The 23,739-nt window shown below is 32.3% G+C and overlaps 1 long non-coding RNA gene across 1 annotated transcript; it reads right to left on the minus strand.

The window, feature by feature from the left end:
- Positions 1-299: 299 nt before the first annotated feature.
- LOC139525978 (uncharacterized) lies at positions 300-9,457 on the minus strand. Its single transcript, XR_011665071.1, has 2 exons — positions 9,417-9,457; positions 300-697 (listed from the first exon to the last, which is right to left on the minus strand). It is a non-coding gene; the product is annotated as an uncharacterized lncRNA (long non-coding RNA).
- Positions 9,458-23,739: the final 14,282 nt, after the last annotated feature.

Consider the following 23,739-nt stretch of genomic DNA (forward strand, 5'->3'; position numbering starts at 1 on the left):
TGAACAACAAAATCAACCTCCGGTAGCAAAACCGAAAAAAAAACCAGGTCGAAGGAAAACGAACAAACCATCACATACATCCAATGAGGCTACAAGTAGAAATTCCCGTGGTCAATCACAAATCACCAGTTTCATTTACGGTCTAAATCAGTCTACACGTAGAAACCAACATCAAGATACTCCAGTAAAAACTTCAAACAGAAGTGGTTTAGAGAAGTCTCCAGTGACGCCTACAGAGAAACTACATGATGGTGCCAGTAACAACACAAATAAAAAATCAAAAACAACAAAAATCTAACTTAAGTTTTGTAGATATCATATATATTGAACATTGCAATTAACACTAAACTATTTCAATTTAGTTGATATTATTTTTTATCATATAAAAAAAAATATTAAAAAATGTCACTATATATAGCACTTTTCACTTTTTCTTTTCTCATTGCTGGTATATATTAAGGATGTAATCCGTTGTATTCTAATTTTCTGATTTTGGCAAGTGATACCTATCACGGATTAAAAAGTAAAGAAACTGTAAAATACACAGCATTTAATTGGTATGAAACTGCTTATTTTTCACAATCATTATTAAGCATACTGTCAAATGCTTCTAGTAAAGCTTCATTGAAAAAAATCCAATTTTTAGTAATCTATTCATATTCCTTCATTCAAAACCAGTCAGAGAGGTCTTCTTATCCTAAAAATAAAAATAAATATCTTTTACAATGCATGTATATAAATATTGTTCTTTTTTTAAAAATTGATTTGAATAAGTATTTCAATATGAAACACATAAATAATTGTACTTGTATTGGTTTAACAAACATTGAGTGTGCTAAAATTAAGAGGCACATGTCAATGTCTGTTTTTGAAGTCACGTGGAAGACCCAACTAATGACTCATGGGGTATATGTAAAAGAAAACAATAGATTTTATTTATCCATGAATGTATATGTTACTTGCTATTGTATGTTTTTAATAGAAAAAAATTGTGCTAACACTTTACTTGTGAATACATGTAACAAGAGTGCACACGCTGAAATGTCTCGCCTTCTATACTAATCATTGATATTATGTTGATAGTCCTAAGTATAAAGATTTATTACAACTGTCACATAAACTTAACATTAACCAAGATAACTAAACAAAGACCAACGAACCTTGAAAATGAGGTCAAGGTCAGATGAACCATGCCAGGCAGACATGAACAGCTAACAATGCTCCTATACAACATATATAGTTGACCTATTACTTATAGTTTCAGAAAAAAACACAAATACTTAACACTGTGCAATGAACTGTGAAAATGAGGTCAAGGTCAAATAAAACCTGCGCGACTGACATAAAGATAATAAAATATTTCCATACATCAAATATAGTTGACCTATGGCATATAGTATTAGATAAAAAGACCAAAACTCAAAAACTTAACTTTAACCACTGAACCATGAAAATGAGGTCAAGGACACATGACATCTGCCCGCTAGACATGTACACCTTACAATCATTCCATACAACAAATATAGTAGACCTATTGCATATAGTATGAGAAAAACAGACCAAAACACAAAAATTTAACTATAACCACTGAACCATGAAAATGAGGTCAAGGTCAGATGCCACCTGCCAGTTGGACATGTGCACCTTACAGTCCTTCCATACACCGAATATACTAGCCCTATTGCTTATAGTATCTGAGATATGGACTTGACCACCAAAACTTAACCTTGTTCACTGATCCATGAAATGAGGTCGAGGTCAAGTGAAAACTGTCTGACGGATATGAGGACCTTGCAAGGTACGCACATACCAAATATAGTTATCCAATTACTTATAATAAGAGAGAAATTAACATTACAAAAAATCTTAACTTTTTTTTCAAGTAGTCACTGAACCATGAAAATGAGGTCAAGGACATTGGACATGTGACTGACGGAAAGTTCGTAACATGAGTCATCTATATACATAGTATGAAGCATACAGGTCTTCTTACTTCTAAAATATAAAGCTTTTAAGAAGTTAGCTAACACCGCCGCCGCCGCCGGATCACTATCCCTATGTCGAGCTTTCTGCAACAAAAGTTGCAAGCTCGACAAAAATATTCAAACGAAATACGCATTTCATCATTTTTACAAAAGGATTGTAAATACAAATACAGGTAAAAAATTTATAAACATTATTTACAAAACTAACAATCATGACAATCTTAACATTGTCAATTGTAAAAATTGTATACACTATAAAATAAACAATTTAAGTTTCAAATGTGAAAGAAAAACCAATAGCTTATGCTTATTCATAAGACAAATCATAGATAAATGTCCTAGAACAGAGAAAAGTGATAAAAATAAAACAACCAAAAAGATGTATATTTATCATGTTTATAGTCTCGTGCTCTGTGAAGGTCACTTCAGTTTGACCTAATTGTATAACTCAACGGGAATTTACCTATGTTAACTTTTAAAATACACATAACACCGTAAACACGGTAGGTAAAGTGTCCGGCTAGGATCGTGGTTTTTCGAGTGATTTGGTCCATTTTTTTCGAGTGTAGTTCGGGCTTTGTCGAGTGATAAAACATGCGATAAGTTCAATTAACGGATATTTCGTAATTATAACAGTTTTCAACCTTTTCAACTTTTGATCTTCAGTGCTGTACAACTTTGTACCTTTTTCACTTTCGATCTTTTATATCTGGGCGTTATGTATTCGGGTTTAGTTTTCTGTAATTAGTTAATACTTCAGTTTCTTTATGTATATCTCTTTCATATTCATTTGATAAAATTTACTGTTTGCAATAGCATGAATTGTTCTATATAATAAGAATGTTCTTATCCCGGGCATAAAAACAATGCCGTATTTGGCGAAACCTTTTCAACTTTTTATCTCCAGTGCTGTACAACTTTGTACTTTTTTCACTTTCGATCTTTTATATCTGGGCGTCACTTGTAAGTCCTGTGTGGACAAGGCGCGTTTTTGGCGTATTGAATTTTAAACCTGATGCTTTTTGTTATCTATTAATCATGTTTTTCTTTGTCTAATATGTTCTCCTATTTATTTGTATTGTAGTCCTGTAATATTATGTTGTCATTTCAATGTTATATTTAACTTTGCCATTAAAGTGCGAGGTTTGGCATGCCACAAAACCAGGTTCAACCCACCACTTTTATTCCCCTTTAAAAGTGTCCTGTACCAAGTCAGGAAGATGGCCATTGTTATATTATTGTTCGTTTCTGTGTGTGTTGCATTTTAACGTTGAGTTGTTTGTGTTTTCTCTTATTTTTGAGATATTGAGATCAGACGTGGCACGGTACTTGTCTATCCCAAATTCATGTATTTGGTTTTCTTGTTATATTTGTTATTCTCGTGGTGTTTTGTCTGATGCTTGGTCTGTTTCTGTGTGCGTTACGTTTCGGTGTTATGTCGTTGTTCTCCTCTTATATTTAATGCGTTTCCCTCGGTTTTAGTTTGTTACCCCGATTTTGTTTTTTGTCCCTGGATTTATGAGTTTTGAACAGCGGTATACTACTGTTGCCTTTATTTAACATTACTACCCATCTTATATTGAATACTATATATGTTTTGATCAACAAAGAAGCTCAATTTCCTTGTATTAATAAATAAATCAGTGTTTGTTATTGTCCGGGTTTTTTCGAGAGCAACTGTGAATTCGTCCGGGTTTTTAGACAAATGGTCTGGGATTTTTTTTACAGAAAATTGAAGGTATTCTAGGCTTTACAAAACGACTTTTTTCTAGTTTTTAACTGTAATTAAGTGAAGGACAATATTATATATTCCCAATAAGTCATCAAAAACATATCAAAATGAATATTTTTTTTTCAATTTAATGCAAATATTCTGTTTGGTGAGCGTTATACAAATATTTTCCAGTGTTCATTTAGAAATTATAACTTGATCCTTAACAAAACGGTGTCTAGAACATTATACAGGGATCTCATATTCATTTTAACTTCATTTCATGCTACTTTTGATTTTACGGTTAATAATATTTCTTGTGGTGAACTCCGGAAATTAATAACAGAAACCTATTAATAATATAAAAAAAACCACACACACTTAATTCATCCAATTTTTATTGCCATTAAACACAAAATTTAAAAAAAAATTCAGATAAAATCAACAATGAAATGAATACATGTAGTTCATTAGCCTAAATATGATCCTTTAGCAGTGATAGACAAATACAAAATGTGTATAACATATGCTATCACCAGCTAGATTGTCCAGTGCTTCGAACGACACCAGGAACAACATGTAATGTCTTGATTAATATTCATAGTTTCTACTTTTTATACCCTTTTCTTTTACTGAAAGGAAGTTATGGTGTTTAGTTGCTGTATGACAAATTATTATATATTGTACAATCAGACTCCTCCTCACAGTTGTAGCATTTAGTCATTTTCGGTTTCCATTTCTTAAACAATAAAATAAATAATACAAGAAACAAGACAAATAGATCATGAAATATCTAAGATGCATACTCTTTTAAGAACATACACCTCATCTTATACAAAATATGTATGTACGTCTTAATTCAAATTGCCTATGCTTATGTTCCTGACCATATGAGTAATAGGACCATACGCGTATGGTCACGACCATATGCGTATTTTCTTATGGTCAAACTGTAGCGTATGGTCGGACCATATGATAGATAAAGGAAGATGTGGTATAATTGCCGATGAGACAACTCTCCATCCAAATAACATAATAAAGGTATATCATTATAGGCCAAGGTAGGACTTCAACACGGGGCCTTGGCTCATACCGAACAGCAAGCTATGAAGGGCCCCTAAAATAACTAGTTCAAAACCATTCAAACGGAAAAACTAACGGTTTAGGAGTGGGATAGGATAGAACAAAAAATTTAAACGAAAGATATATTTATGTTACTTGGCAAAAAAAGTAACAAAGTGGCGAAAAATATATTGTTTTGGCGAAAGAGGTGACGAAAAAATAAGTGCCCAAGGGGAAACCCAATTTGGAACCATATAGGTATATCTTCTCATATATGTTATGATGGTATGATACTAAACCCCTAACGGGTAGGATTGTGCCTGATATTCATATGATGAAGACATAATCTTTCAATCAGTTTAAATGAAGTCTAGAGCTGGCATGTCAGTTAACAGCATGCTAGTAGTTTGTTGTTATTTATGTATTATTGTCATTTTGTTAATTTTCTTTGGTTACATCTTTTGACATCAGACTCGGACCTCTCTTGAACTGAATTTTAATGTGCGTATTGTTATGCGTTTACTATTCTACATTGGCTAGAGGTATAGGAGGAGGGTTGAGATATCATAAACATGTTTAACCTCGCCGCATTTTTGTCGCCTGTCCCAAGTCAGGAGCCTCTGGCCTTTGTTAGTCTTGTATTATTTTTAATTTTAGTTTCTTGTGTACAATTTTGTTAGTATGGCGTTACTTATCACTGAACTAGTATATTTATTTGTTTAGGGGCCAGCTGAAGGACGCCTCCGGGTGCGGGAATTTCTCGCTGCATTGAAGACCTGTTGATACTTACATTTACATATACCTACCAGTTCATCTACATATATGATCAATTTTGAAGATTGTTTATGCCAGGGTAATCATGTCGACTAGTACAACAAGTTTTGATTCAGCTTTCTCACGGGAATTATTTATAAACTTGCCAGCAGTTACAACAAATGAATATTATTAATTGACTTAAAAATTTAGCTCATTTGGACAGTGAAGTGATTTTGACGTGTATTGAAGTAGACATTAAACATGTTAAATATTCAAATTGATATAAAATTATGTGTAAATGCAGCATTAATTGATTTAAGAAATTAAGAATATAGAAATATTAAAAAAAAGATGGACAAAATATTTGTATTAAATTTGTTGGAATTTTTGTCTTGCCAAAGATGACAGAGTCAAAAAGATAGGCATATATATATAAAGATGTGTTGTTTTGGCAGCATCAACAATGTATTACAAACATGTAGTTTGTGATTTTGTGATTAGGTCTAGTTTATGGGAGGTCTTTGATATTTGGTAACCAGTTGTGTTAGCATAGACCTGTATATCTCATTACCAGAATATTTAGCCCCACCCCCTTTATCATTGTCTATTGACTCTGAAACTTAGTTTACATGTATTAGTTTTTGATTAGGTCAGTTATTGGGGAACCACTAGTGAACGGTCAATGATATTTTGGTGTGCAGTTGTATAAAACTTGTCACTTTCAATTTCTATTGAGGATATTTGGCCCTGCCCCCTCAATTATTCTCTTTTTACTTGGAAGCTTATGTTACTTTGAAATTTTATTTAGCTTTTGATAATTTTATAATGAGGGAAACCAATCGTCGTAAGTCAATGATGATTGCCATGCAGGTGAAGAAGCATTAGTACATCTTACATAGAGGATATTTGGTCCTTACCCCTCAGTCATATGCATGATCTATTGACTTTGAACTTTTAACTAGTTTACTTGAATTAGTTTGTTATTATTATAATTATGTCAGTTTAAGATATCAGTTATCTTAAGTCAAAGCCATTTGGTATGCAAACATATTGGTATTTAAAAGTTTCATTTCCATGGATATTATATAACCCCACCCTCTCATTATTGTTCATTGATTGTCTTAGAAATTAGATATGTGTTAAGGTTTGTTTAAAGGGGACAACTTATGAAAAGTTAATGGCATTTGCATTGGTAAGCAGTTGTATAAGTGTTAGCACATCTTATTTCCATAAGGATTGTCCAGCCCTGTACAATCAGTCATGGATCATTGTCTTTGAATATATTTTACATGTTAATATAAAAAAGAAGATTTTGTATGATTGCCAATGAGACAACTATCCACAAAAGACCAAATTTATACAAACAATAGGTCACCGTACGGCCTTCAACAATGAGCAAAGCCCATACCGCATAGTCAGCTATAAAAGGCCTCGATAAGACAATGTAAAGCAATTCAAACGAGAAAACTAACAGCCTTAGTTATGTAAAAAAAATGAATGAAAAACAAATATGTAACATATAAACAAACGACAACCACTGAATTACAGGCGCCTGCCTTGGGACAGGCACATACACAAATAATGTGGCGGGGTTAAACATGTTAGCGGGATCCAAACCCTCCCCCTAACCTGGGACAGTGGTATAACAGTACAACATAAGAACGAACTATAAAAATCAGTTGAGAAGGCTTAACTCACCAGATAGACAAAAAAATACAAGTGGACATGGCCGGGTAATGCATTTCTATTTTAATTGTATTATTTGCATTATCAAGATAACAAATAGGCAAAGCATGTCTCTGCATTAAGAGCTGATTATAGATAAGACATGTACAATTATTATAAAGATAAGAAGATGTGGAATGATAGCCAATGCATCATTATGAGACAACTATATATATGTATATATCCAACAAAATTCAAATGAAGAAAGTAAGCAGTTATAGTTAGGCAACCTTACAGGCTTCAAAAAATGTTGTATCATTGCTAGGCCATTATAACAACATCAGCATTTATTGTAATATAACTTACAAGAAAATTACACCACTTCAGATAGTTTCAGCTATGATTTGATGATCGTGCATACAATGTAGGTGCACCAGCTGATTCAACTTAAACTGCTTATATGGCATACTCATACTCTAGAATATAGTTAAATTAAACCATACACCACTGCTGGACCCCATTATTGAAATTATTATTCTGAAAGAATATTCCTCCATGCAGCTTGTAATTATTAGCAAAACCTACATGTAGACTGCATATTAAGCTTAAAAAGACCAGTAAATTACAAATGTAAAACAATAAAACTAAAGCAACCTGATTGATGTACAAAACAATTATGAAAAATGGATATGATATACAGCTACAATTACCAAATTACTAGGTCCTCAATATGGACATGCACAAACTCTCCCCTTACATGGGACAGTGTACATACAGTATGTGTATAATCACAGATATTGAAAATTTAAAAAAATAATTGGACAATTTTGAAAGTGGCAGGATTGGATAGTGAAAACTTTAGCATGTTTAGGGTACAAACATTATTCAATACTTGAGAAATAGCAGAGATAAATATTTTGACCAATTTTTCCACAATATTCTTCTTAACTTCTGCCAAGTTTGCCTCTACTTTTTTTACCTAACTGCCTACAGCGCTTTTGGTGTTTTGATTTAGTCATGGTGGCCATCTTGCTTGATGTGTCGGGTCATCGGACACATTTCATAAATTATACACACTAAGTATGATTAGATTAAGGCCAAGTTTAGTTCAGTTTGGCAAAGTAGTTTCAGAGAAGCAGATTTTGTAAAAAAAAGTTGACTTTAAAGGACAATAACTCTTAAAGGTGTCAATTGACAATTTTGAACTTTTGTCTTATTTGTAGATCCTATTTAGCCGAAAATATTGCTGTTAACAGTTTATCTCTATCAATTATAATATTCAAGATAATAAAAAAAGGGAAGATGGAACTTGATCTGATTAACATTGTTTCTTGTCAGATTTGCACTTAAGGCTTTATTTAGTGTCAAAGCTTGAAGCCAAACACTGCAATTTTTTGTTCAGCCATGGCAGCCATCTTGGTTGATGGGCGGGGTCATTGGACACATTTTTAAAACTAAATAAGGATGGTTTAGGCAAAATTTGGTTCTATTTGGCCCAGTAGTTTCAGAGGAGAAGATTTTTGTAAAAGTTAACGGACAACGACGACGACCGACGACGGACGATGACGGACGACTCTGGACACAAAGTGAGGTCGAAAAGATCTCTCCTTTGTTGAGAATGCTTTAAACGAGTCGAGTATGGTTCAGTCTGAAAACATGTTCGTTTGGGTATTGGTTAGGTACAGGTCAATAACAGGTTAAGACTGTTTTAGATTGGTCGAGTAATAGTTAAGACTATTTTCAATGGCAAAGATAAGGATCTTGACATTTTCCTTGTAATATAATCAATTCAACTAACCTTTTCCAAATCCGGCTAATAGTCTAGATAAACTTCATCGATTCGCACTTTTTACACAGTGCATTTAATTCATATATTGATACGGCTAGGTAACAACATGAGTGAACATGAACAATGATAGATACTTTTATTTACACACTTCCGCTGATCACGGATAAATGTATGACAATTGTTTACTTAAAAAATGATAATTATATTGTTATTCAATTACAAGAATGTAAATAAGAAATGGAAATCGTTAAATTTAAAATTTGCTTTCGGTTTCAACAATGTCAACCTATATATCTCTAAATTGTTTCGTTACAATGATTATAATACTAAATAACGCTAAAGTTTTGAAACCATACAATTCTTTTAAAAATAATGACAGTGGCAGCTGTATACAAGTTATAAGTTATAATTTATAGTTTATCGTTGACAACATTACGTACACACTTACCCGATTTAAGAGGTCTGAACTAAGTCCAAGTTCAAGTTTTTTGTATGGAAAGCTATACGAAACAAATTTCTCCCTAAATTTAAATTAGTAACTGTATATATAAGACAGCTGTAATTAATAAGTACCTTTTACCTTGAAAAATAAAAAAAACAAATCTCACAAATTGAGTAAAAGGAACACATAATAAACTCATTTTGAAATATCTTGAACCTTTATGAATTGCTAATCAAAACCATTGAGTTAGCAAAGAAAAGCAAGTAACTTATTTTAATTGTTTAGCAAGATATTTAATGGGTTCAATAATCAGCCACCCTCATTCTTAAATCTTCATATTTTATATGTATTTCACAATTGGGAGTAAGATTGGCATTAAACGGGATCTGTAACACAGAGTGCTCGGCACCAAACAGACACGATGCATTAGATGCAGCATCACCATATGCATTCTCTTGTAAACCTCTGGTTTGTATTAACAAAAAGGGAAGAGGGTATGACACGTCATAAAAGTAATATATTAAGAAAATCCATGTTAAGTATAATTGAAAGTATCTGTACAAACTATGAAAGTTACTATGGACCATAATAAAACTATTTATACTAGAAGATCAATGCAATTAAAAAGATGTCACACGTCTGCGAGAATATGTTGTGTGTTGATAATAAGTCAATGTATTACTGTAATCAGTCAATGATGGATAACATGTTTTCATTATTGGTCGTTGTTAAAAGTGTGTTATCACGTTTATTTTAAGTTCAATTGAGTTACAAATATTCATCTTGACATACAAGTCTAATCTGTATTTGAACCAATTGTGCACCTTTAATGATTTTGAAATGGTGACTTAATACGAAAACAATGATTATGATACTTCATGACGAAGAGAAAATAAGTAAAAAAGGTATTCAACATATAGGAAAAGAATTTAGATATGAACGCACGATAAAAAAAGAGATTTTTTTCAATGTAATTATTTTAGAAAAAAAAATGGTTTATTCCCTATAAAACAATTCTGTATATGATTATTTTTTTTATTTCTTTTTTACCTTTTTACCTTCCCTTATGTTGTTTATGTAGATGCATGTATGAAACATATTGTGTACTGCTATTGAAATGCAGGCGGCAGTATACAATTAATCTATGGTAGGGCATTATATGTGCACTGAATATTGTACTTATCTTTACGGAAAGCTCTTTTTTAAAATTTCAAACTATAAATTGAAAAAAATTTGTAAATAAAATGAGATTTAAAATAATTTTCACTGTATAGAGAGCGATCTTGTGGGGTTTGGACGATCAAATAGGGAATTGTTTAAAACTATCTGTTTTACATCAAAAATGTTAATCCTATTTGTCCTTTACGAGAATATATACATAGAAATTATCTATAAAGTGATTTTTAGAAATATATAAGTATTACATAATCGAACGTAACATCTAATCATCAAATAGAATATCTCGTTTTGAAATAATTTAGAAACTTAATACATTGGAATATGAAGTATTTTCAAAGCAACTTTAGATTCCCTTTATGCAAAAAATAAGATTTAAATTATCCAAGTCTGTGTTACAGAAAGTTACCGGTGAGATTTTTCTGTATCATGTTCTTGACAGGAGATTTAGTTTTGAAAAAAAATCAATCATACTGTCTCGGAAAATTGAATGAGCATTTATACGAAATAGTTACATAAAATGGAAACCTGTTTAATGCATTTCCAATATTTTCTTACATCCTTAATATTGTTTACTCATTCTCAGCCAATCAAAATTGTACAAGTTATTTGTTGGTTTTGTTTCTTAAATGGGAAATATTGTCCAAAAATATAGTGAACACTTTACTGATGATGTACACAAATTTTGTGGGATTGTTGTTTACATTAATCTGCTGTTATAAGGTATTATTTTTTTGACGCAATTTATATTGTAGGATGACTTTATTTATAATTTTTAGTTGTATTTTCTAAGTAATAATTCTATAAGCCTTTGGAAACTAATATATATGTAACACTCCCAAACGTGTCCTGTCCTCCAAACGTGTCCGATTCCCCTAAACGTGTCTAATCTCCCGAAACGTGTCCGTAATATCCAATATTCCCCAAATGTGTCCCATTTTATAACCCCCAAACGTGTCCGATAATTGTTATTCGCCAAAACGTGTCCACTATTAAACGCCAGGACGTCTCACGTCTTTTAGCGCTAATACATGAATAAAACCAATAACGTTTACGACAACTCTATAATGGGGGGCACAGTTGATGAAGTGGTCATTTATTAGTTTTAGTTGGTTCAATGCCGGTTGTTATTGCAAATTTAACCTGTAACATATAAATCAACTTTTGACTGAAATTGCTTATATTCCAGTTGCAAGTTTTATGCTCTTTTAGAGCGCACATTCATGTACAAACAATTCTAGTTCAGTTGAATAAATCGTTTACTATGCAATTATTCTGTACTAATAAACTCCGATGATGCCTTTTATATTACAGCTAATTTCCTACTGCATGTAGAACAAAACTTAGGTTAGCTTGCTTGCTAGGTTTTTATATTGTACAATCCAAAGGATAACACCCAATTAAATTCAAATATGATATATTCAGGATAAACAATGCCTATATATATTGTTTAAAGATGTCAATCTTATTTACAAAGCTTGTATTAACAATTATACAAACAATGCAAGCAAGCCTAACAAAGTTTTACTTTGAAAGCATTAGGAAATCAGCTGCAATCCGCGAATACTGCACGGCGGGCTTTTAAAAGGATTGACTTTCTTTTTTTTTCAACAGTTCTGATATTTTATTATCATACCGGGGATTTAGGATTGTTTTAAATTTGTTTACGATTATTCGGGATTAACATTAGTTAAACTTAAAAATCCAAAATGCCAGTAAAGACCGATTTTTTCATAATTTCACTAAGAAACTTAATTTGATTCTCTCAAAAAATAGAAAAAAAACTCTTAAAATTATAAACTGGTAGTAAGGTTTTGCATAATGAACTTTTGGTTTCGAGCATCACTTAAAAATACACGCAAACAAGAGACATTACGTCCAGTGGCAAATATTTCATGCATGGACAGGACGACAACATACTTTGGATAAGTTATATAATGAGATGCGGAAGAATATTTGCCGGAACTCTTGGATTGTACCTTAATTATTCCGGGAATTTGGGATTAGGCCTAAATGTGTACAGTTATAAGAATTTACACTTTACGGTTATTAAGAGTTTATACTAATTGTAACTCGGAATTAAATTAGTTTTTTTTTTGGAGCGGAAAAAGACAGTTTCATTTTTACGAAATATCAGTATAACAATCTTTTATTTCCCTTTATATTATAGGACAAGTTTGGGGAATTGAGCACGTTTGAAGGATTGGGCACGTTTGGGTGTTTATTAAAAACAAATGGACATGTTTAGGCGTTTGCATAATACAAATGACACGCTTTGACGCCCTTTTTACAACTAGACATGTTTTGCAGTTCAGTGACGTCGATATATAGACCTATATACATCAAACAGGAAAAATAATATCGCCATATTCTTACGTGAATGGTTTTGGTATTGTTACACATTTTAAATTGAGGCACTTCCGAAACAAGAATTAAACTATTGATTACAACTCCTGTTAGCGCCTTGTATCGTATAGGGTGCGAACGGAAGCCTTCCATCTGAGTCTGTCTGCTGCTTTGTGTTGTGCTTCTCCCCATATTCTCCATCCAAATTCTATTCTTTCCTTGTCTACCATTCTTCTCCATGTTTCTTTTGGTCTTCCTACATTTCTCTTTCCTGGTGGTGTCCACGTCAAGGCGATTCTTCAATCATTCCATGGGTCCATCCTGGTCTTCATGGTGTAGGTTATGCTGCATATGTTGGCTCTTTGCGGCAGTTCTGTGTTGGATATCATAGTTGGACAAAATATCTTGCAGATTCTACGCAAGTTTTTGGTGTTAAGGGTGTTAAGTCTTTCTCTATCTCTCTTGCTTACCTTCTAACATGCAGACCAATTTATCAACACTGATATAACATTGCTTTTGTAAATTTTCATTTTGGTGTTTCTGCTGTATTGGTTTGATGTCCAAATAGTCTACAATCTCAATTTCATCGTTGTCCAATTCAATAGGCTGGTTGATATTTGCCTTAACACACATTATTTTGCTCTTTATCCTGTTTATTTCTAATTCAGTTGTGTTCTTTATCTTTTAGTATCGTTTATTTTGGCTTGCAGTTGTGTTCTTGTTACTGAAAGGAGAGCAATATTATCTGCAAAATCAAGATCTTCTAATACCTCTAGCCTTTCCAAGTTGATACCACGCCTTTCCTGTGTTGTATGCTTCACTGTCCAGTCTATAACCAATAAGAAAAGGAATATAGACATGCGACATCCTTGCATGACTCCGGATTTAATGTGGAACCATTCCTCATGTTGGACTACACAACTAAAATGATCATAAAATGCTTGCACCATCCTGATTATTTTACCTGGTATTCCATGAATTGCAGTGATCTTTTTTAGTGCAGTGGTTTTGATATTGTTAAAAGTTTTAAATTGAGGCACTTAACAATCAAGAATTTAACTATCGATTAAGTGGTTATTTATTAACACTAGATAGTCCACAATGTAAACAACTGTTGGAGATATTTATATTGATTACAAATTAATTTGCAACACATACATTATTTATTAGTGGAATATGGTGCATATTTAGAGTGAACATAAAAAGCGCAATTCATTGGTCTTTGAAATTTAATATATCATTTTGTTAGTGGAAAAACACGCATTATAAACTACGCATCACATAAATAGATCAATGCCAAAAAAAAGTGATGTTTTAAAAATTTAATATATTCGTTTAATTTATAACGTACACGTACGAGAACATTAAATCGTAATATTTAAGTTATATTATTCTATGTATTTATCAACACAAATGTATGTATTTACTAACAATGAAACAAAATTAAAATGAAATTGTGTTTTAATGGTGTTAATATTTGTATGAGTCGTCGAAAATTGCCTACATTTGGTTAGATTGTTCATGAGAAAACACATTTGTGTGCATACAAATTTTCTATTAGATAGAATTTCGAAATAAATTGTGAGAAGATAGGTTTAATTGTATGTATTCTTGCTACAAGTAAAAATTTTAAAAAATCCATATACGTCCAGTATATATTTTTTATAAACAGAGTTTGGCACAACTTTTTGGAATTTTGGATCCTAAATGCTCTTCAACTTTTTACTTGTTTGGCTTTATAAATATTTTGATATGAGCGTCACTGATGAGTCTTAAGTAGACGAAACGCGCGTCTGGCGTACAAAATTATAATCCTGGTACTTTGATAACTATTTACACCACTGGGTCGATGCCACTGCTGGTGGACGTTTCGTCCCCGAGGGTATTACCAGCCCAGTAGTCAACACTTCGGTGTTGATATGAATATTAATATTGTGGTCATTTTTATAAATTTCCCGTTTACAAAACTGAATTTTTCGAAAAACTAAGGATTTTCTTATCCCAGGAATAGATTACCTTAGCCGTATTTGGCACAACTTTTTGGAATTTTGGATCCTAAATGCTCTTCAACTTTGTACTTGTTTGGCTTTATAAATATTTTGATATGAGCGTCACTGATGAGTCTTAAGTAGACGAAACGCGCGTCTGGCGTACAAAATTATAATCCTGGTACTTTGATAACTATTATCTCCCCTTAAATGTCTCATTGGAAAAAATGATTCTTAGAACCAAAAAACAAGTAATTTGTTTAAATATTTTGGATATAGCAATTAATCACCAAGTTTTCTTTATATAAATAAACAGTCTATTAAATTGCAAATCTGTCTCCAAATTTGCATATTTTGGAAAATTACTAGACCGATCTTGTACTGTGATTGTACAATCCAAGATGGCGGTATACCATCAATCTACCTTAAACTTAAAATCATATACATAAAATAGTAGCTTATTTATTTTATCTTAACTCTAATATACGATAAAGCATACGTTCCATAAAGAAGCAATTATGAATTCATAGCTTCAGTACCTTCTGAAAAGGATGTTAAACCGGTAATTTATGCACTTTGATGGGTAAACCTAACTGCGATCTTTTTCTTGCTGTTGTTTTCTGTTTCTAGTCTATATGTGTTAATTTGGTCTCTACAGTTCAAAATTGTTTTTTCTTAATTATTTCATATTCTTATTTTTCCTTCACGTGTTCTCTCCCAATACGTCTATATTTTGCGTTGTGCTGCCTGCAGTGTTTCAGGGAATTAATTATACCATTCTTTTTAGTTCAAACGACTTACAATACTGACGTAACTCATAAAGACTCTGTCTTTTTTCGTGTTATATAATTTATTCGAACAATAAACCAGACTTAGGACAGTGATAAAATAGAACATATATATATATATATATATATATATATATATATATATATATATATATATATATATATATATATATATATATATATATATATATCATGTAATAAATAACATCAATAAATATCTTACACTTTTCCTCAAATTTTGTATAGATTAAGCTACAATAATATTTTTTTGTCATGCATCCGATTTCACCTTGAGATATGCACACGCCTGATGATGCTAATTTGTTTAGCGAAATATTGCGTATTTCTATTTAAAATCTAATAAAACTTTTTAATGTATTAATTAGCGTATTTAAGTCATATTCTTAGACACTTATATAATTTTAATTCAGTAACTGTATCAGTTTTTTTTCACAAACTGATCCACGCTTAAATAGATTGAATGTTGATTGTTGCTTTTTTTAGACATTATATATCATATAATGGTATGTATAAGTATCAAGATATCTATAGATTTGGTCACTTGTTCATAAGTGGTATTCGCAACAACATCAAAAACAAGGTTATAAAAAAAGAAGATGTGGTATGATTGCCAATGAGACAACTATCCACAAAAGATCAAAATGACACAGACATTAACAACTATATGTCACCGTACAGCCTTCAACAATGAGCAAAGCCCATACCGCATAGTCAGCTATAAAAGGCCCCGATAAGACAATGTAAAACAGTTCAAATGAGAAAACTAACGGCCTTATTAATGTAAAAAAATGAACGAAAAACAAATATGTAACACATAAACAAACGACAACCATTGAATTTACAGGCTCCTGACTTGGGACAGGCACATACATAAATAAGTTAATATTTATCTTATAACACTGAAGCAAGTAGGTGTAGAAGTTACATAAATTTTGAGGTTTCAAACTGTCAGGCTTCTGCCGACATTAGGCCAACTAAAATTAATTAGTAGATTTTCATTCAAATTTTTGAGAGAAAAAATGGGGCGGGTGGGAGGACTTTATTTTTAAATTTTATTTCATATGAAACCTTCTTGTCACGTGTTATTCAATCTTATATGCAAGTGTAATGATAAGCTTACATCATGTAAATACATCCATAAGGTATCGTGTATCAGACAATAACAATCAAAACCAAGAAGTAACTAAAGACTCATAAAGCCAAAAGACATTTACATCATCAAAAGTTACAAATAATAAGTAGGAAACAACACAAACTCCACTACAAACCAGGAGTGACATCAGGTGCTCCGGAAGGGTAAGCATTTCCTGCACCGTATACGGCACCCGTCATGTTATTTCTTTGTTCACTTCGGTAATGATGGAAGGTTGTTATGACTGAGGAAGAATATCACTGAGATATGATTTCTGACACACTTTTGTCATCTTGGCCAATCAGCTCATGATGGCAACCATAAAATTGAGTGATGACCTTAATTTGATAATTCATATCCCTGTCTTAGCAACTTTTGAGAAAGCAGTATTCCTCGTTCAACAAAATCAATGTACTTTGAGCTAGCTCTAGAGTAACGTATCAATATTAAGACACATTTACTCCATATGCTGGTGCCGCTCTTTCAAATTCGTAAATATATATCTCTGATTGACAACCACTGTTCTACATGTTATTGCCGCTTTAGAAACCTATTTTATAGTAAACAGCAGAAATGTGAAGAAATGCTCTCTTCAGTTGGACTACCTACATCAAATGTATTTTGCTTTCTAAGCTATATTTTGTTGTCCTAATAAAATGAAGCAAATACATTGGTATGCAACACGAGTACGATAAGTACATAATAAAATGAAAACTCAAACAGTGTTGAAATAATAGGGTTAGTCCTTAATATGCAAGATGCAAATATTAATTCAATGTAGAACAGAAAGTTGTTTTATGATTCTATCGTGGGTATTGGGACAGAGGATGTTTGCTGATTTTTTTTTCTCAAAAAACGAAAGGCATGGCTTAATTTATTTCTAAGAGCTTGCTTTAAATAAATAAATTGAAAATGCGTATGTTTGTCGATTTTCTGAACTCAATATACGGGCATCAACCTAAAAAGTTCATGCTTGTGTCAATTTCTTTATTCCAGTCAAATGTGTTCCACGATTCTGACGCTTTTGGGTTTCCTTCACAGTCCAAATTTCTTGAAACGAAGTCATTGTATAAATAAAATAAATCCAAGGTGTTTTACTCACAAACATTTGTGTCATTTGTGACATAGTGTACGGCGATTTGCGTTCTTGGACACCGCGTATTACTCGTAACCCGAATATTTCACGCCCTTCTCGTAATCAATCTTTATTCTCGGTAAATGATGTTGTCATCATAGATCAGCAGAATATATCGACTTAATCATTCAGTTAGAATACTCTAAGAAATACGAAAACCGAAATTTGAAACAGGACGTTGTACACGAAACGAAATATTGACGATTACCGGTAACGGAAATACAAAATCCGGAAATCGTAATTTTTTCGAAAATAAAAAAAAAATCGGGGCGAGAAGATTTCAGAGGGGCGGTCGGTGATGAAAATCTATCAATTAATTTTATTTGGCCTTACAATTTCTGACAACACATCACAATATTCAAACTTGTGGATAACTTACAACTTTCTATGTAAAAAAATATAGTCCTTCATAATTTGACTTCCTAATCTATATATTATAGGAAAACACTGAAGACGGAATTTTTGTCTAGCATCGACGGTCACAGATAGACGGGTGGAGAACAATTATTGTATAAATCAACCCGGACCCCCGGACACTTTATTTTCTAGATTTAATACTCTTTATACATCAGACACAAAACGTGGACAACCGCAGCAAAGACACGTTATCTTCATTCATAAACATACCTGTCAGCGTAATATTAAGGTTTAACTACTTCCAAGCAGGTGGAAACCCGGTTGAAATAGAACAATAGAATCGAAGCTCTTTGTTAGAGAAGGCGATAAATGCTTACTGTAATGTTTACTATAGTAACAAAAAAATGAAAAGTTAATAGAAACAAATAAAATGACAATTTTCTTCTCAATTACGAAGTGTTCTATTTTAAAAACGCCATTTGCATAAGGTTTCAATTTATCTATCGCATAGTTAAGCAGAACAATTAGATATCAAGGGTATCTATCAAGTTGGATGTAGAAAATGCGTAACCTCCGATTTTTTTGAAAAAAAAAGATACCACGGACGGAGAATATATCAATCTATAAGTTCAGTAATTTTCGTGTCTCATGTGACTCAAGAAAAAATTCTAAAAAATAGAAACAATTGTATCGAAAAGAGAAAATCGAGTGCACCTTTCTATGTGAGGGCGAGTTTGAGTTAAATATTTTGTCTTGAAAACTTACAAACCAAGAATATTTGATACTTCATCTCGCTTCAGATTCTATCACGGTACTAAAAGATGAAATATATGAGTCAAGTGAAATACCTATCTAATGAATCATAAAAACAGTGTAGGTGAGTTCGAATAGCTATTTTTTTTTAATAAAAGTACTTGACGACAGTCTTTCAAGTTGGATGATGAAAATGCATATCTTCGAAAATTAATATTTTTTTGTGCGTGATAACTAAGGTTTATAGTCTTCAACCACTAAAAAAAATCTAGTCTGCCCTTCCACGAAATATTTAATTACATTGTTTTTAAATATTTATAAATTTTCAAAAATTCCACCTGACAACCGATTAGACAATAATTCTAAGTTGAATCAATGCAGACAAGATCATTAACTGATGCCCATTAGCTAGTAGATACATTTGTCTTTTAAAATACAACTGACATATAAGGATCGTAATGGTGCTATGCGGATAAATTTATCGGTCTTCAAGAGCAAAATTGGCCGCGCGTCATCCCTACAATGGCTTCCATTTCTACGATTGTGAAAATTAACTGGCGTAATGGGGAGATAATTTTGACGAAGTAGAATCCTGAGTGCATGGAACGTCGTTTACTGATTTTTAAACATAAAGAAGGATTAAGCTTTTACGTCGCATTCACACCTTACTGTAATAAATTGTATCATGATTTCATTAGTGAAGCTTAGTCTTATGAAACACACATATTACGTAACAAATTATAAAGTTAGTATTTATGAAAAGTTTTGAATACAAATGTGACATTTTGGTATTGGAATATAAGTAATGGGTGCAAATCTTCAAAATTGTAACAAAACAGTTATCAACCCAGTAATGACGTCATAACATTGACAGACTCTGTACCGTGATCTGAAACTATCTTCCTTTATCATCATTTACACACTCTGTACAATGGTCTAATACTATTATCTTTTTCAGATGAGCAAATGACCAATTTCCATGTCGTAGTTGTTATGCCAACATGTACATGTAATAGATGGACAACTTTATATGAGGGGGTTTATTTCACTGTCACTATCAGGCAACAGCAGACCCGAGAGTCACTATAATGTGCCCACTAACACAAGAGGGAGGTTTGTTTGGATTAAACGAAGGGATACGGAACACCTTACAATATGTGAAGTAGATGTCTATGGCGATAAATTGATCAGCCTCATTGAATCAGGTAATCAGCAAAGCAAATCCTTATTATTTTTGTAATTTGGTGCACCATTTTATCGTGCAGCATTTAGCAGTAAAATGAAAGAGTGGTCAGTAGAATTTTGAATGTTGAAATTATTGACATAATTTGTTCTTGATAAGAGATTGGTGTCATTAAACGTTAAATGCATATAGTACAAATATACATTTGAGTTTATCCTTCCTTTCGCAGCTGAACTGAGCATAAATCCACCAGTGAATCCAAGGTTAACTTTACCAAACTGAGAGCATGTTTAAAAAATCATATATAACATTTACCGATTCATCATTTGAAACAGAAGATGTAGTATGATGGTCAATGTTGATATCAATATTCTATATTTACAGATCCATATTATACAAATATGTAACTGAAGTGGTATTTAAACGGGCGTATCGCTCCCACGTCTGTGTATGACAATAATTATGTAACTGAAGGATTTGAAATAGCTTGCAGGTCTCTGATATTTTAACGGGCGCTACCTCTGATACCTAAATGAGTGTATCGCTCCACATCCCTTACAGGTATCTGGAATTTAAACGGGCGTATCACTTCTCCGTCCCTTGCAGGTCTCTGCTATGAAGAAAATCGTTTTAACAAAGGTTATTTCTTTATATTTAAAAATTTACAAGGATTGATGCTGCCTATGCATGTGGATATGCGGGCACGGATACGTAGGTCCTGTCATATGAACATCTGTAGCGGACAGTAACGTTCACTGTACAAAAATCTGCTTCACAAAAACAGCCTGTACAGCTGCAGAGTATGACAAGAACACAAATGTCTGTACACTGAAAGTTGAATGTATAGATGGAACTCAGTCATCTTTATTCCAAGAGAGCAACAGAGATGTATTTTTCATTCAATAGAACATCGAGTGATGACCAAATCTATATCCACTTTAAAGTGATGAAATTCAAGCAAAGACACTTTTTTTAACTTTAATATTCTATCACACCTATTTAAACAGTTTTAATGATAAAAAAACAGTTTCTTAACAAATAATGGTTGTAAAATGATGAATACTTATACACGGAAAGTATGGTGTCCGGATGATATTGTGTTTTTTCTCGTGTGAATTTTTCCATTTTTTTACGAGTGAATAATCATGCGATCATATCAATTTCCTGCTATTTGCCAGCTGAGACACCACTTTTGTATTATCTCTTTGCGTTGAAGCACCATTGGTGGATTTTTTCTACTCGTTAGTTCTCCACAAATCTCAGGCATATAAAAATGAATGTATTCACAAAATGTGTGCATGTTTTACTTTTTCAAAATTTGCATTAGTATGTGTAAACAATGACTTTATTCTATAACTTGGAATATAAGCACTGTCAGTCTAAATTTAATTTTTATAACACAAAATAGTGTATATAGCGCTGACAATATATATTATCACAAATACTTACTTAAGTTGTATGATCTTGTATATTAAGCTAAGTAATCTATTTTATGGGTTAGTTTTAGGGACAAAAACCGACATTTTCATCATATTCACTCGAAAATACATGGTCACACTCGAAAGTTTTTTTCTACCAATTAAATCACATGAAAGAACACGATCATAGTGAAACAACTTTTCTACTTGGAATATATTACCTCTATCATGTCTATAGTCAATTCTCCAAAGAAAAATCAACTTGTTATTGTCAGATTTAAACAATTTATTTTAAACGTTGACTTGATATTTTGAATGTTCCATCGCAGATCTTTCGCTTATCAAAGCTTTGGAGCTATCATATTTACCTTCTCCATTTTTCTTTTCGTATATAATTAATTCAAGGATTCATACATCAAATGTTTTACAATTGCTAGCAACACATTTATATATTCTGTTATTGTCATTTTTACATGTAGATGGTTTTGTTAATCGAGCGCGCGCGCGGCGACTTGATGAAGTTCCATTTTAACATTGTTTATATGTTTATAATTTAAATCATTGTTTGTGTATTAGTCATCTAATTCATCCAACCAGTGTTTTACTTTTCGACTTAATAAATATCACGTGACAACGATGCTTATTCAAGGGAATTCGAAAAAAATTGTTAGGATGAATGGGTGATTGATAGTTTATTAAATTGTGTATCGTGAACCACTACTTTTCATAGAATAAAACGTGTTTGCCTCATTTTATTAATTGATTTGTTCGATTTAATAAGAGATTGTCCCCAGCAGATTTTGCATATTTGCATATGAAGACATAAAAGTAATGCGGTATAGTTGCCTATGGAAGAACTATCATAAACCATTAAAGAGTTCAATCATCGTCAATTCGTCACAATGGTCAACTCGATTTACGTTTTATTAACTAAACAGAAGATCATACACAAAAATGTGTACAGGAAAAGTCCTGCAGGTAAACATAAATTTTAACTTCAAGTTCACCTAATTTAATTTTTGGTGGGTAGTTGTCGAGATTGCATCCGTTCCACGAATATTAACCTGCTGAGTATATATCACTCAACTTTCAGTTTATGAATTTAAAAGAAAAAAAAATAGTAGATCCTTGAGTTTTACTTTCTGACCTCAAGATGGTGTTCTGTCATTAAAATATTTAAATGTTGAGGATTCTGTTGAACGCATCGATCAAATAGATCTTGAAAAGTACAACATATATAGTAAAGTCTGCAGCATTTCTTGGCTTACAACTTAAGGTTGACAACGATGTTTAGTTGAAATCATACTTTACGATAAAAGGAATGATCTCATTTCCAAAAATCGCGAACTTTCTATTTCTTTGTGCAACATCTATTCAGCTCCTGAACACGGAGTATATATATCAATTGTGATCTACATTACCGCTATATCTTTTATACTACTATATCAACACCAAACTTACCAATCAATTGCGATAAACATTACAGCATTTATTTTATGAAACAGAGACCACTTCGTTGTTGGAGCAATCACTTGGTGTGTTTAAAGGCGGTAAAACAAAAGTGACAAGTATTGGTTGGTGTCAGGTCTATGATGGCACATGTACATGAACTGAAAGCAAATATGTCTGTGATGATACCAAAAAAGACAGCAAGGTAGCGATTAATATAACCAATGTACACAAATGGGTCTTCAACGCAATAGCTTAATTTTAAAAGCATAAATAGAAAAGAAACTGACAATTCAATTGCAAAAAACCTTTTTTTTTACAAATCCAAGACAAATATGAACAAGACTTACAAAAATGAAAACTGAAGATTCACCAGCACGAACACCACTCAAATCAAGGCAGATCTCAGGTGCAACGAAGAGGGTCAACATGTGACACCAGTCGGGTAGGTTCAGTACAAGTGATATGACTAATTCAGTATGTCACAATTGAGACAAAGAGGATAATACAATGATTTTACGGGAAACAATGTTGATGTTTCAGATGTGCATTGCTTAAATACCACGAAATCAACAAAAGAAGA

The sequence above is a fragment of the Mytilus edulis genome, chromosome 6 (assembly GCF_963676685.1).
Source record: "Mytilus edulis chromosome 6, xbMytEdul2.2, whole genome shotgun sequence".
Lineage (NCBI taxonomy): Eukaryota > Metazoa > Mollusca > Bivalvia > Mytilida > Mytilidae > Mytilus > Mytilus edulis.